Source organism: Rhinopithecus roxellana, chromosome 12 (genome assembly GCF_007565055.1).
Source record: "Rhinopithecus roxellana isolate Shanxi Qingling chromosome 12, ASM756505v1, whole genome shotgun sequence".
NCBI classification, from domain to species: Eukaryota; Metazoa; Chordata; class Mammalia; order Primates; family Cercopithecidae; genus Rhinopithecus; species Rhinopithecus roxellana.
In genome coordinates, this window is record NC_044560.1 from 130,762,497 (window position 1) to 130,777,664 (window position 15,168).

At 46.4% G+C, this 15,168-nt stretch overlaps 1 long non-coding RNA gene across 3 annotated transcripts in view; it reads left to right on the top strand.

Moving 5' to 3' along the window:
* The window catches only part of LOC115892256, an 88,669-nt gene that overhangs the window by 10,056 nt on the left and 63,445 nt on the right, over positions 1 to 15,168 (top strand). For 2 of the 3 annotated variants that reach the window (XR_004052148.1, XR_004052150.1), the window contains exon 1: positions 8,225 to 8,379. The exons of the other annotated variant lie outside the window; for it this stretch is intronic. This is a non-coding gene — a long non-coding RNA (uncharacterized LOC115892256). Of the gene's footprint in view, positions 1 to 8,224; positions 8,380 to 15,168 lie in introns of those variants that run through there. 3 annotated transcript variants of the gene reach the window in all.

The following is a 15,168-nucleotide window of genomic DNA, read 5'->3' on the forward strand; positions in this document are numbered from 1 at the left end:
CATCGCAGACTGCTGTGCTAGCAATGAGGGAGGCTCCGTGGCTGTGGGACCTTCCCGGCCAGGTGTGGGATATAATCTCCTGGTGTGCCCGTTTGCTTAAAGCGCAGTATTGGGGTGGGAGTTACCCAATTTTCCAGGTGTTGTGTGTCTCAGTTCCCCTGGCTAGGAAAAGGGATTCCCTTCCCCCTTGCGCTTCCCAGGTGAGGCGATGCCTCGCCCTGCTTCAGCTCTCACTAGCCAGGCTGCAGCAGCTGACCAGCACCGATTGTCCGGCACTCCCTGGTGAGATGACCCCAGTACCTCAGTTGAAAATGCAGAAATCACCGGTCTTCTGTGTCACTCGCGCTGGGAGTTGGAGACTAGAGCTGCTCCTATTCGGCCATCTTGCTCTGCCGTCCAACCCTGTGTTTCTACAATGTGGAACACAGGGGCCTGTGATCCAGATGAGGGAAATGGGAATATCCCCACTCATTCCCGTTCATTCACGAAGCCCACTTGAAAGCTTTGGGCTTCCCATCCTTGTAGATTTTAGAGTTCTGGGCTGGGTGTGGTGGCTCTCACCTGTACTCCCAACACTTTGGGAGGCCGAGATAGGCGAATCCACTGAGGTCAAAAGTTTGAGACCAGCATGGCTAACATGGTGAAACCCCATCTCTACTAAAAATACAAAAATCAGCCAGGCATGTTGGCCGGCACCTGTAATCCCAGCTGTTAGGGAGGCTGATGCCGGAGAATTGTTTGAACCCAAAAGGCAGAGATTGCAGTGACCCGACTGTGCCATTGCACTCCACCTGGGCGACAAGAGCAAAAACTGTGTCTTGAGAAAAAAAAGTAAAGGAAAAAATATGTTAGAGTTGTGGGTCTAGAGACCTACACCCCAGAAAGAAATGGTTTCACCAAGGGACAAAGAAGTTGCTTTAAATATTGACTTGTCATTTCTTTTCAGCATGTTTGTTCTCTTACATCAAGAGACTACCAGAGCAGTGGTGCAGTTATCTTCCTATCAGGAATCATTGACTATCATCTGCAAGAGGGTCAGATCTTGATATATAATTAGGGCAGAAATACTTAGTCTGAGAAGGGTGTGACATCCAGAGGCCTTTTTAAGGATATCCTTTTCTCCATGCCTGACTCTGACTCCATGTGCTGGATTGCCCATGTGTGGATGGCCTCATGGTCTGCTCAGACCCTGAGGTCCCATCCCAAGTGGCACCTCCATGGAGGGCTCTACACTTGCATGGGCTCTGATACTCACACTGGGACTCTCCCCCATGGACACCTCTCTTCACCCACTTCGGGTGTGAAACTGGGCTACTGCATCCCTCCTTAACCTGGAACAGAGAGCTTTCACTGCTATTACACATGTCATGGAAGCTAAATCCTCATTTTTCCAAGTCAATTATAGAAACACTAGTCCTAGGTTGATAAGACAAGATAAATTAACTTTTCATAAATTTGCTTATCAAGTTTGAATAAATTCAGATAAATTCACCTACTCCACACACCTTAGTTTTTGATGTCACCCACCCACCCATACTCACAGGGTGAGCATGAAGGCTTCACTGTCAGTGGAGAAAGTGGTAAAATCCTTCTGTGCCTCATCCTGGTCTAGACCTTGCCCTCATCCTTTCCCACTCACCCCCTCACTCCCTTGGACTCATCCATGCTGGCCTCCTGCCTGCTGCTCCTCCTCCCTGCCAAGCTTACCCCTGACTCAGGGCCTTTGCACCTGCAGTGCCTTCACTCAGATCTCACAGACCCTTTCTTTTTTCATTCAGACCTCGGCTGGCATGTAGTCTCCTCAGTGAGGATTACCCAAACCACATAGTTCATTCATACTTTCATTCCTACATTCATTCACTGACATATTGATGAAGTACCTACTGCATGCCAGGCCTTGGGCTAGGTGTTAAGAATATGGCAACAAACAAAACAAGAGTTTTCTGCTTTCAAATTTTTACCCACTTGAAGCAGAAAGCATACATCATCTGAAAATAAATACTGTGTACACACGTATAAATTCACAGCCCATTGTATTAACATACCACGATGTAATTATTAATAATTTTTGGCCTTGGGAGTGGTAGTTCACACCTGTAATTTCAATATTTTCAGAGGTCAAGGTAGTAGGACCCCTTGAGCCCCCAGAACTTCAACTATCCTGGGAAATGTAGTGAGTCCACCATCTCTACAAACAATAATATTTTTTAACAAATTAGCCAGGTGTGGCAGCACACCTACAGCTACTTAAGAGGCTTAGGCCGGATGATTGTTTGATTCCAGGAGATCAAGGTGGCAATGAGCCATAATCACACAATTACAGGCCAGCCTAGATGACCCAGTGAGACCATGTCACAAAAGAAAAATGAAACTCATAACTTTTGCCTATTTATTGCTACAAAACCACCCTCCCAACTAAGTGATGTGAAAAGCCCATGATTCTGTGGGTCAGAAATCCTGAGAAGGCAAAACTAGGAGGTCCTCTCTGCTCCATGAGGGTGGGATATCTCAGCTGGGAGGAAACAAATGGCTCAGGGTGACTTTGAAAGTTCACAGTTGAAACAGCTTCAGCTGAGGAACCTACATCCAAGATGATTCTTGGCTCACAGGTTGGAGACCAAGGAGAAAATGGTCAGAAGGCTGGGTTCAGTTGGGACTGTCCAATCTAGCCCTATGCAATGACATTCCCACCATGGTGGTCTCGGGGTAGTTGGATTTCTTAAACCATAAATCATACTTTTGATCACAACATGTCACCTCCCCCTCATCTAGTCATTTTGGAAGTCACAAGCACACCCCTACTCACAAGGTGAGCACAAAGAACTCACTGTAAATGGAGGGAGTGTGAAAGAGTTTTCCACCATGTCATAAAAACACAACATTATTCTCTTGTGAATGGGTAACTTTATGTTTGGGAATGTTAGGACTGGACAGCTGTAAATACCCTAGCAAGTGTCTTTGGTGAACACCTATATGCCTTTCTCTTAAGTATATACCAAGGAGGGAAAGTGTTTGGCCGCAGGGTGCTCTATGTTGGACAGAACACATACTTCCAGGAGGCTTTCCAAGAACTTGTAATGATAACACTCCCAGCAGTTGTGTGACTTGTCTATATGTCTCACTTCCTCATTAATTCTAGGTACTGCTAGTATTTTCATTTTAGCATGAACTATATTTGATATGAAAGTTTAGTGTGGGCTCTGCATTCTTGCCTGCCTCTAGCAATTCCCTAGAGCTGCTGTCACCAGTTACTACACACTTTCTGTCTTCAAATGACACAAATTAATTTCCTTATAACTTTGGAGTCAGAAGGCTAAACTGTAGAGATGGTGGCTGCTTCTGCCTCCAGGGGCTCCATCCCATAAAGAGATCAGGCTTCCAACCGACCATATAACTCTGGCCAGAGTTCCTGAAATTTCTACAGGGAGGCCCCACCCGGTGAGGAGGGATGAATCAAGATCCCACTTAAAGAAATAGTCTGTCCACTGTCAGGCACAGCAGCTGTGCTGCCTTGTGGGGGACTCCTCCTGCTCCAGACCACATGGACCCCCTGGAACCTGCAGGCTAGAATGTCTGAGTCCACAGAAACACAAGACATGGTGGCCACTCCAACCCCACAGAGCTCGGTAATCTCTGGCAGTGTCCAGCCTTTTGCCACTACTTGGCTGGTAGTCCAAGTCAGTGGGTCTTAACTTGAGAGGTGCTGTGGAAGTGGGGACCACAGAGTGAGGCTGCCTCGCTCCCTGAGATATGACTCCAACAAGTGGAGGAACACCAGGACACTTGTCTCACACCAAACTGGAGAAAACGACATGAACTGGTTTTAAGAAGCACAGAGTTTAATAGGCAAGAAAGAAGGAAAACACTCTTTGTACAGAGACAGAGAAAGGGGGCCTCCAAAGCCAAAAGAGGAAAGAGAGTACTGCAGAGAGCAGCCAGGTATACCAGGAAGCTGGAGGAGGTGGTGTCTGATTTGCATAGGGCTCAGGGGGTTGGTTTGACCAGGAATGTCATTTACCTAGCCAGAGAAAAAACTGGCCCTCCCACCCTAGACTTTTAATATGCACATGCCAGGCACCATGATGTCCTAAGCACACAGAGTTATGTGAGGGTGGCCATGTTGCCAGGCACAGGTAGGGGCAAGGGCAAGAAGAAGGCGGGAATTGCCATGTTTGTGTGGAACCATTTTCTAATGGCTGACATTTGCAGATGGAAGGTTGCCAGCGGCTCTAAGAGCTGGGCTTTCCTGCTAGAGAAGAATCATTTTTGGAGCTGATTTAAAAAGAAACAAAACTTCCCCAAAACCCCATTTTCTCTCTATCTGCCTAAAATAATTTCTTTATAACCCCTGTAACACCTGGATTCAGCCCCCTTCCTAGGGGAATGTACAGACAGAACTGCAGCCTTCCTCGGCTTCCCAAGGCCAGAGTATGTATAACTCCTGGGTCTCTGTGTGTGTCTGAGCAACTGCTCTGCCAACACTCCAGGCAGCCCTGTATACTGGAACCAAGGTCCTTATGACTTGAACTCATGAGGGGATTGTAAAGGTAAACTGAGGCTGGAGCTGAACCGGGAACGAAGACACAGGCAAATGGCAGTGAGAATAGCCTTTTATTAGGGCTTGCGGGTGAGGTTCCTTGGTCCAAAGGCATGGGCCGAGGCAGTCGCGCTGAGGGAGGAGGGTAGGGGCTTTTTATAGCCCGAGAGGTAGGGAAGCTGGTTGTGCAAAATTGTGCAAACAGGGCCTGGGGGGGTCTTGAAACTACTAGGGCAGGAGTCGAGTAAGGGTCATGAGGAAGGGGTCTTTGGAGACTGTCAACCAAAACGGCCGTTTACGAACTTGTGGAATGCAGGTGAGCTGCAGGTCATGGGGAAGTGTGTTTGCCCAGCCAGAACTCTGAGGCATGTAAGTCTGCGGGTGTGTACAAGGGTGAAGGGAGTCTTTAACAAAAGGCCTGCTATACCAGGTAACGCCACCATGTTGCATCTAGATTCCTGCCTAACATTCCGATCTCTTTCTGGTAAGAAAATGGGGTGACGTGTTCATCTGGCTGCTTCCTGCTGGTATGGGTTGTTGTGGGGTTCTTCGGAGGTCGGAACTCAGGTATAGGAGTGGAGCAGCATCTGATTGAAAGTGACCTGGGAGACTTCTTTCATGCGGTCCTGGATGAAGTGGAGGACACAGGGAGCTATAAGTAGCAAGAAGCCAATGATTAGTAAGGGGCTTAGAAAGGGTAGGACTTAACTGGCCACAGACGACTGCCACCACCTAAGTGAGGGCCTTGATCTGAGGTTTTTCTGGTGGAGTCTTTCCTGAATCTTTTCTAGAGTGAGCAGATTGGTTTCTACTAGTCCTGACTCATTGATGTAGTGTTCGGCTGGGAAGGGGAAAGGAGGGGGTTAGGTTAGAGGAGTTAAAAGGGCTGGGTAAGGGTACCGCAACCAGTGGGGGCTTATTCAAGGCTGCACACAAGAAACAACGAGAGATGTTGTGTGCCTCGGCCATGTGTACCACTTGAGCCCCTTCCCTGACTAAGGTTAGCCAGGAAAAAGGGTTGCTGCTGTCCTGGGGCTTGCTGCCTGGGCTAGAGCTGAGATAGCTTCCTCCTGTTGTCTGATGTCAGAGGCCAGGCTGACAAGGCTGCTTACAACCTTGATGAAGGCCTTAAAGATCCTGAGTTGGGCCATGGGATAAGACTCACTGTGCCCACCAGTCCTAGGAAGGACAAGATCTCTTCCGCATCCTGTGGAGGCTGGAGAGTTTCAATGAGGCTTATTCTATCTGCTGTGAGGCTTTTTGTAGTGGGTGTGAGGAGTATGCCTAGGTAGGTGACAGAAGGGCTGCAAAGTTGAGCCTTAGCCAGGGTAACCTGATAACCTCGGTCACCTAGAAAATTTAAAAGTGTAGCAGTATCTGCAAGAGAGCACTCCTAGGAAGGACTACAAAGTAATAAGTCATTGACATACTGCAATAGTGTGCTGTGGGTCAGGGGACAGAGGACAACATCCTGTGCCAGTGCCTGTCCGAAAAAATGGGGGCTATCACAGAACCTTTGAGACAACAATCCAAGTCAGCTGGGAAGAAATATGAGTGTCTGGATCTTCCAATGTAAAAGCAAACAGAAAGTGGCAGTCTGGATGTAGAAGGATGGTAAAGAAGGCGTCCTTCAGGTCAAGGACAGTGAAATGGGTGGTGTCAGGGGGAATGCATGAGAGGAATGTATATGGATTAGGAACAACTGGAAAGGTAGGGACTACTGCCTCATTGATGAGGCGTAGGTCTTGCATGAGACGATAGGCCCCAGAGCTTTTCCATACAGGCATGAAAGGAGTATTGCATGGTGAGTTGGTGGGAACTAGAATGTGCTACTGGAGCAGGCGTGTAATGATGGGCTTTAGTCCCTGTCGGGGTTCAAGGGAGATAGGGAACTGGGGCCTAGAGGGAAACTTAGAAGGGTCTTTTAGCCGGATGCGGACTGGAGTGTGGTGCTGGGCAATGATCAGGGTGGAGGTGTCCCACACCTTAGGGTTAATAGGGACTGGAAACGGGAGTGGGGGGTCAGCCTGGTGGGGTTTGTCAGGTGAGAGAAGAGGGAAGAGGAACGCAAGGTGTGGGGAGGCGTTGGGTTGGAAGTGAACTGAGGCCCCTAGCTTGGAGAGGAGATCTCGTCCTAACAAGGGGACTGGGCACAAAGGAATGATAAGAAATGAGTGTGAGAAGAGGGAGCCATCCAGGCGGCAAGACAGAGGAGGAGTCTGGCAGTAGGTGGAGGGAGTGCCGTCAATTCCCATGACTGTGACAGTGGAGGGGTGGCTGGGGCCACTGAAGGAAGGCAAAACAGAGTAGGTAACCCCCGTGTCCATAAGGAAGGATATGGATTTACCCACTACCTGGAGCATGACCCTGGGCTCCGCGAGAGTGAGAGGGGTCCCCGAGTCTGGGCCTCTTCAATCTTCATCAGTGTCGAGGAGCTGGAAGGTGCCTCCAATACCTGGAGGAGGGTCGTCACGTGGAGGCGCAGCGACCGTCCTTAGGTTGGAGCAGTCTGACCTCCAGTGGCCCATCTGTCGACAGTTCGGACAGGGGCGAGTTGGCTCCTTTGGGTTGGGGCACTGCCTGGCCCAGTGGCCTTCGTTGCCGCACTTGAAGCAGGCACCAGATGGTGCTCAGGGAGTACCTCCTTTCTGGGAACTCCTGGAGCCAGCCAGCCTCAGGGTTGCAACCAAGGCCTGGGTTTAGAGTTGTACCTTCTGTTTTAGCCTGACCTGTCATTGGGCTTCAGCTGCTTCCTCCCTGGAGTTATAGACCTTGAAGGCCAGTTTGACTAAATCCTGGATGGGAGTTTGAGGGCCTTCCAGGTAACACCACCATGTTGCATCTAGATTCCTGCCTAACAGTGATCTCTTGATCCATGGGTTGCAAAGATCCATGGGAAAAGCATGGTTTCCAGGGTGGGATCACAGGCTCACTCACTACTTCTCTTGGATTTGGGTGAAGATTCCTTTGACTCTGTGCCATACCGGATGGATCATCACCCACCCTCCTTTTGTTTGTTCGCCTGGGTCAACTTGTTTGCCTAGTCAGTCCTAATGTGACAAACTGGATATTTCAGGTAATGTGCTTATTTTGACATTCACCATGCTTTTCATTCAGCAGAAGCACCTTGCTTCTAATTGACCATCTTGGCTCGTGTCCTCCATGTCACCTTCTATATAATGCCCCTGATCTCCAGGAAGGATGTCATTATATAACTGCCTGGAACCAACAGAACGCTCATTTCACTTATCGTGGGCTCATTTACTTCACTTATAATGAACGTGGCCATGGATGTGCTACTGGATGTAGTGGTTCATTTTCTGACAGATAGAAAAATGGTTTGCTGACCAATTAATGACATATGTCTCAAAACTAGCAATGAGAACCTTAATCGCCGTGTTGAGGTTACTAATCAAGAAGATGCTTATCTATGTACTCAACAACACAGCTTCCCTTGCTTATGAGCTGCTGTAATGCTTCAAAAACAACATCTCATATTTCCTGAAGAAGATGATGCCTGGACAACTGGCACAAGTTGTCAAGGATTACTTTCTTTTCATAAATCCAGCACGATATTTGAATGATTGTCAGGAAATCTTATCAGTTAATGAGTCCTGCACCTTTCCTTTAATTTTAGAAGGAAAGGGTAATCCAGTTGAGTTTTCTGACCCACCCGGCTGCTGTGATTCAAAAACCAACAGGAAATTTTGATGACGGTGATTTCCCAAGCTCCTCCCACTCCCGGACAAAGGAAAAGGCATTGAAAATATGAAAATAAAGTGTTATTTGGCTGGAGTGAGGTCTCATGGCCGTTTATGTGGTGGCGTGCTGCTCAGGACAGGGTGAGTCTCTGGGCTGTGTGCTGAGGAGGGGAGCTTCTCAAACTGGAGAAAACATTGCTAGGGACACCTCCATGGGGTCTGAGGGGCTGAGGATGAGGAGCTGGACTGAGTCTAGGGAAGGAGGAGATTTCAGAGGGTGAAATTCTGGAAGTAAATCCTGGGGGTATTTGAAAACTTCCTCCCTCAGAAGTAGAAAATTCAGGGAGGGGTAAGGAAAAACCCTGGGTGACTTAAGGGGCATTTACTAATTTGGGAGACTCTAATGGCAAGCAGAGTGACAATGGCCTCCTTGAGGACTAAGGCCCCTGAATAAATAAGGCCTAGATCCAGTCCATGGGGGATAAATGCCCCCATGGCATTTATGCCCACATGAGACCTTCAAGGGACATATTTTTGTTGGGACAGAGAAAAAGTACAGCTCTGCAGCCCTCCAACCCCTCTTTTTCCCCCATGCTGGCTCTGGGATCCTTCTGTGCTCAGACAATCTCCTCTGTGTCCCACTCCCATTTTTAGGATGCTTTGGGGCTCCCTAAATGTTTCTGGCCTGAGATCCATCTATTTCCAGGCTCCCTTCTTCTCTTGAAAGCCTTCCTGACTTTAGCCCCACTTCTGCCTCTGAGGTGCAGACACCATCCTCTTCATCCTCATTTTTTGACCCACAGCTTCTTCAGAATCCTACCCTCTGTCTCATCTCATGAATCCCATCCGGGTGTTTCTTGGCCCCTTGATCTGATACCCCTGACCTTACATGGTCAAAAGTCTACCCCTTCCCCAGCCACACGGGAAATAGACAAAATTCCAGGAGTTTTACCTCAACAGTGAGTGTGCCCACGGGGGCTCTTTTTATTACTACTGTTATTATTATTATTGTACTTTAAGTTCTAAGGTACATGTGCACAATGTGCAGATTTGTTACATATGTATACATGTGCCATGTTGGTGTGCTTCACCCGTTAACTCATCATTTACATTAGGTATATCTCCTAGTGCTATCCCTCCTCCCTCCCCCAACCCCATGACAGGCCCCGGTGTGTGAGTGTTCATTTCCTATGAGTGAGAACATGTGGTGTTTTGTTATCTGTCCATGTGAGAGTTTGCTCAGAATGATGTTTTCCAGCTTCATCCATGTCCCTATATTAACTCATCCTTTTTTATGGCTGTATAGTATTCCATGCTGTATATGTGCCAAATTTTCATAATCCAGTCTATCATTGATGGACATTTGGGTTGGTTCCAAGTCTTTGCTATTGTGAATAGTGCTGCAATAAACATACGTGTGCATGTGTCTTTATAGCAGCATGATTTATAATCCTTTGGGTATATGCCCAGTAATGGGATGGCTGGGTCAAATGGTATTTCTAGTTCTAGATCCTTAAGGAATCACCACCCTATCTTCCACAATGGTGGAACTAGTTCACAGTCCCACCAACAGTGTACAAGTGTTCCTAATCCTCCACATCCTCTCCAGCACCTGTTGCTTCCAGACTTTTTAATGATTGCCATTCTAACTGGCATGAGATGGTATCTCATTGTGGTTTTGGTTTACATTTCTCTGATGGCCAGTGATGATGAGCATTTTTTCATGTGTCTGTTGGCTGCATAAATGTCTTCTTTTGAGAAGTGTTTGTTCATATCCTTCACCCACTTTTTGATGGGGTTGTTTGATTTTTTCTTGTAAATTTGTTTAAGTTCTTTGTAGATTCTGGATATTAGCCCTTTGTCAGATGGGTAGATTGCAAACAATTTCTCCCATTCTGCAGGTTGCCTGTTCACTCTGATGGTAGTTTCTTTGCTGTGCAGAAACTCTCTAGTTTAATTAGCTCCCATTTGTCAATTTTGGCTTTTGTTGCCGTTGCTTTTGGTGTTTTAGTCATGAAGTCCTTGCCCATGCCTATGGCCTGAATGGTATTGCCTAGGTTGTCTTCTGGGGTTCTTATGGTTTTAGGTCTAACACTTAAGTCTTTAATCCATCTTGAATTAATTTTTGTATAAGATGTAAGGAAGGGATCTAGTTTCAACTCTCTACATATGGCTAGCCAGTTTTCACAGCATCATTTATTAAATAGGGAATCCTTTCCCCATTTCTTGTTTTTGTGAGGTTTGTCAAAGATCAGATGGTTGTAGATGTGTGGTATTATTTCTGGGGGCTCTATTAACACAGGGGCTCTTTTTGAAGTCACTTCCTTTTAAGCTGGGTCTACAGAGCCTCCCTTGTCATAATGAACTCTTTGTCACATGGAGGATGTTCTGGAGTCCTTATGATCTTCCACCTCCTTTCTGGCCAGCATTTGGTCCTTCCGTGGATATTTTGTTGTGTGTTTGTGTGGTTTTTTTTTTTTTTTTTTTTTTTTGGAAGGATATTTTGTCCTTCCAATGTTCGCCCCTAATTTCCAACATCCCAAAGACTGTGATGTGTTTACTGAAAACCATTTACACAATGTACTGTTTGTGCACTGCTCAGCCTCCCTGCTTCTGGCTGCTGAGGTGTTGGCAGGATGTAACAGGAGAGTTCAAATGCAGACCCCTAGAGTTCTGGTGCAAGGCCATGCATTCTCTGCAATAATGGAAAGACCCCCTGTCAAGTCCCCAGGTATTGGAAGGAAAGGAGTGTGTGAACATGGCACAAAAACTGAGCAGATAACCAGAAATTCTCATCATAATTTAGGTTTTATAAGATTCATATAATCATTAGGTCAGAAAAGCCAGTGGGAATCCATCATAGTGAGGGAGAAGAAAAGGAAAAATCAGTTAGGCAGACAGCTAAGGCTAGTCCTCAGAGAAGCAGCCTGAAAAGCCACAGCTATAGGCACAAATAGAGCAGACTAGGGGATAGCAAACTGTCACTGCACTGATAAGAAAGCAAGGCCCTACATAGAAGCCTTTACTCCTTAGTGTGATTAGTGTGGCCTCCCAGGAAAATGTTTTCTCCCCTTTTCAGACATATACATCGTGGTCTTTATGAGAACTTGCACAGAGAGGGGGTCTTACCTAAAACAGACCCATAGTTACACAAAAAAATCGAGCTGCCTTTTGTGCCTACCTAAAGACATGCCCACAGAGACAGAGTTGCAGTGAGAGGAGAATGCACCATTGCACTCCAGCCTGGGTGACAGAGCAAAACTACATCTCAAAAGAAAAAATTAGACACCGACATGCCCGCAGCTGCACAGATAATGGGAGTTGCACAGACAACTTTAAAGATAAGTGAAGTTACACTAACAGCTACAGAGATGAGCTGAGTTTCTTATAAAAGCTTTTGGATTCAACTGTAAAAATGGCAACCCATCTGGGACCCCCCTCCACTGCACAGAGCTTTGTTCTTTTGCTTCTTAAACCTTTCCTCCAACCTCACACTTTGCATCCATGCTCCTTAATTGTTTTGGTCACGAGACAAAGGCACTCTGAGTCATACCTCACAAGAGACTGCTACATCGTGGTGCATTGGCAAGACTATAATAATAACATTACTGTGATACATCCAGGATCAGGCATGGACAGGTGGCCCAGACTCCCTCATGGGAGTTTCCTCTGATGATCCAATCAAGAAGGAAAAGGTCTGAGTGTGGCTCACAGTTCAGTTGTTCAGCATGAGAGCCAGAAATGGACAAGGGCTGCAATACAGTTCCACGTATGGACAGTCTTCAGAATTAGATACTTGAATGGGAATATGGGTGCTTACCAATCCAGTGCTTGCAAAATTCTTTCATGAATGTGGCCCAGATGGAAGCTATGCATGGGCTCTCCAGAACAGACTCTCTCTTGCCACACTGGAACTGCTACCACCACTGAATGTCCACCTTTCCAGCAACACAGAATAACATTGAGCCACCAACATGGCACAAAGCTTCAAGGAGACCAGCAAGCCACTGCATGCTAAGTTAGGATCATCAGATCAATTTCACCCTTCAGAGGACAGTGTTTCATCCTGCCTGAGGTTGAGATGGATTCCCAGCATGGATATACCCTTCTTGCCTGCCATCTCTCAACCAGCACCATCTTCTGAGACTCAAGATAATCTGTTCTACTGGCGTACGATCCTAACCAACATCATCATGGACCAAGAGACACTCCTGACAGCACAGGAGGGAGTAGTGGAAACATGATCTCTGAAACTGTTGGTCCTGCTTTAAGGATCCTTTTCTTATCCTTGACTTTTGGGAGTTTGATTATTAAATGCTTTGAGGTCGTCTTTTTTGGGTTAAGTCTGCTTGGTGGTCTATAACCGTCTTGTACTTGGTTATTGATATTTTTCTCTTGTCTTGGGGAGTTCTCTGTTATTATCTTCTTAAGGAAACTTTCTACCCCTATCCCTTTCTCTACCTCTCCTTTAAGATGAATAAATTTTAGGTTTGCCCTTTGAGGCTATTTTCTAGATCCTATAGGCTTACTCTATTGTTGTTTGTTCTTTTTTCTTCTGTCTCCATTTACTGTGTTTTTCAATGAGCCTGTTTTTAAGCTCACTGATTCTTGCTTCTGCTTGATCAATTTGGCTTTTGAGGGATGTTGCTGCATTCTTTAGTAGGCCCATTGCATTTTTCAACTAGAGGTTTCTGATTGATTCTTTTTCATGATTTCAATCTCTTTGTTAAATTTATCTGAAAGAATTCTGAATTCCTTCTCTGCATTATCTTGAATTTCTCTGAGTTTCCTCCAAATGACTATTTTGAATTCTGTGTCTGAAAGGTCACATATCTCTGTTTCTTCAGGACTGACCCCCAGTCCCTCATTTCCTTCATTTGGTGAGTTCCTGTTTTCCTGGATGGTGTTGATGCTAGTCGATGTTCCTCAGTTTATAGGAATCAGAGGATTAGGTATTTATTGTTGTCTTCACTGTCTGGGATTATTTGCAGCCATTCTTCCTGGAAAGATGTTTCAGATATCTGAAAGGACTTGAGTGTTGCAATCTAAGCTGTATCTGCTTTAGGGAGCACCCCCATTCCAGTAATGCTGTGATTCTTGCATACTACTCTCAGTATCATTTTGACAGTGTTGGAGTAGATCCAGGACCATTCTCTGAATTATTAGATGGGCCCTCTCTCTCTCTCTCTCTCTCTCTCTCTCTCTCTCTCTCTCTCTCTCTCCCTTTCTCCCTTTCTCTCTCTCTTTCCTTCCTTCCTTCCTTCCTTCCTTCCTTCCTTCCTTCCTTCCTTCCTTCCTTCCTTCTTTCTTTCTTCCTTCCTTCCTTCCTTCCTTCCTTCCTTCCTTCCTTCCTTCCTTCCTTCCTTCCTCCCTTCCTTCGTTTCTTTTTTAGACGGAGTCTCACTCTGTTGCCCAGGCTGCAGGGCAGTGGTGCGATCTCCACTCACTGCAACTTCCACTGCCCAGTTCAAGCAATTCTCCTGCCTAAGCCTCCTGAGTGGCTGAGATTACAAGTCCACGTTACCACGCTCGGGTAATTTTTGTATTTTTAGTAGATACATGAATTCACCATGTTGGTGAGGCTGGTCTCAAACTCCTGACCTCGTGATCTGCCCGCCTTGGCCTCCCAAAGTGCTGGAACTACAGGCACGAGTCACTGCACTTGGTCCTTAAGTGAACACTTTCATTCCCTTTTCTTACTTTCTCCCAAACATAGAGAGTCTTTGCCTGTGTTCTGAGTTACATAATGCTGGAGGTGGAGTGATATAAGCATCAATGTGGCAACCACCACTATGAATGCACTGGCTCATATTTGAAGCCACCACACACAGCACTAAGTCTTGCTGAAGGCTTGCAGTAACCTCTCTCTGACTACTGCCTATGTTCACTCAAGGCTCTGGAGCTCAACAATCAGCAGATGGCAAAGCCAGCGGGGCCCGTGTTTTTTCCTTAAGAGATGTGAGGTTCCCCAAGCTCTTGGTGTGTGCAAACGTGCCATCTGGGAGTCAGGGTCTAGAGTCAAAAATCTTTGAAGTCTCCCTGGTGTTCTATTGTACTGTGGTTGAGCTGGCACTCAGATCATATTACACAGTCCTTCCAACTCTTCCTTCCATTTTTCAAAAAGAGAGGAGCCTAAGCCCATAGCCACCACCATCTCAGGGCACAAGGACTACTGCCAGACAACCAGCCATGTTCCTTTAAGGTCCCAAGTCTCTTAGGTAAGCTTGTCGTGTATACTGCCTGGCCTGGGACTCACCCTTCAGGGTTCTGGGCTCCTCTCTGGCAAAGGACAGGTCCAGAATTGTTGATAAAGAGTCAAATTCTAGAATCAGAGACCCCACAAGCCCAATTAGTGGTTTGCCCCACTGTGTCTTTGCTGGCACCTAACGTACAAGACAAAGTCCCCTTTACTTTTCCCTGTGCTTTTCTCAAGCAGAAGCATTTTTGCCCTTTAGCAACCACAGCTGGTAATGTGCTGAGTCTCACCTGAAGTTAGCAAGTTTCAGAGGTCCACACAAAAGCCCTCGATGTACAACAGGGGTAATGCAGCTGGTTATTCAGGGCCAAGGGTTTCTTCAGTTAGCAGATGTCAAATGCTGACTGTTCTGTGTGCTTTCTTTCGATGTATCAGATTGCGTTCTGGCCCAAGGTGTGTCTGGAAATGTCATCTGTGGCCAGGAGCTGTGGTTCACACCTGAAATCCCAGCACTTTGGGAAACCAAAACGGGTGGATCATGAGGTCAAGATTTGTTTGTTCAGGTTTGTTCATTTTCCTAGGTTCCTCTGGGTATTGATTTTTAGTTTTATTTCATAGCGGTTGGAGAAGACATCTAATATAATTTCTGTCTTTTTAACTTGTCCAGACTTTTTTACGGCTTAAGATATAGTCTATTTTGGAAAATATTCTATATGCTGATGAAAGGGATTTTT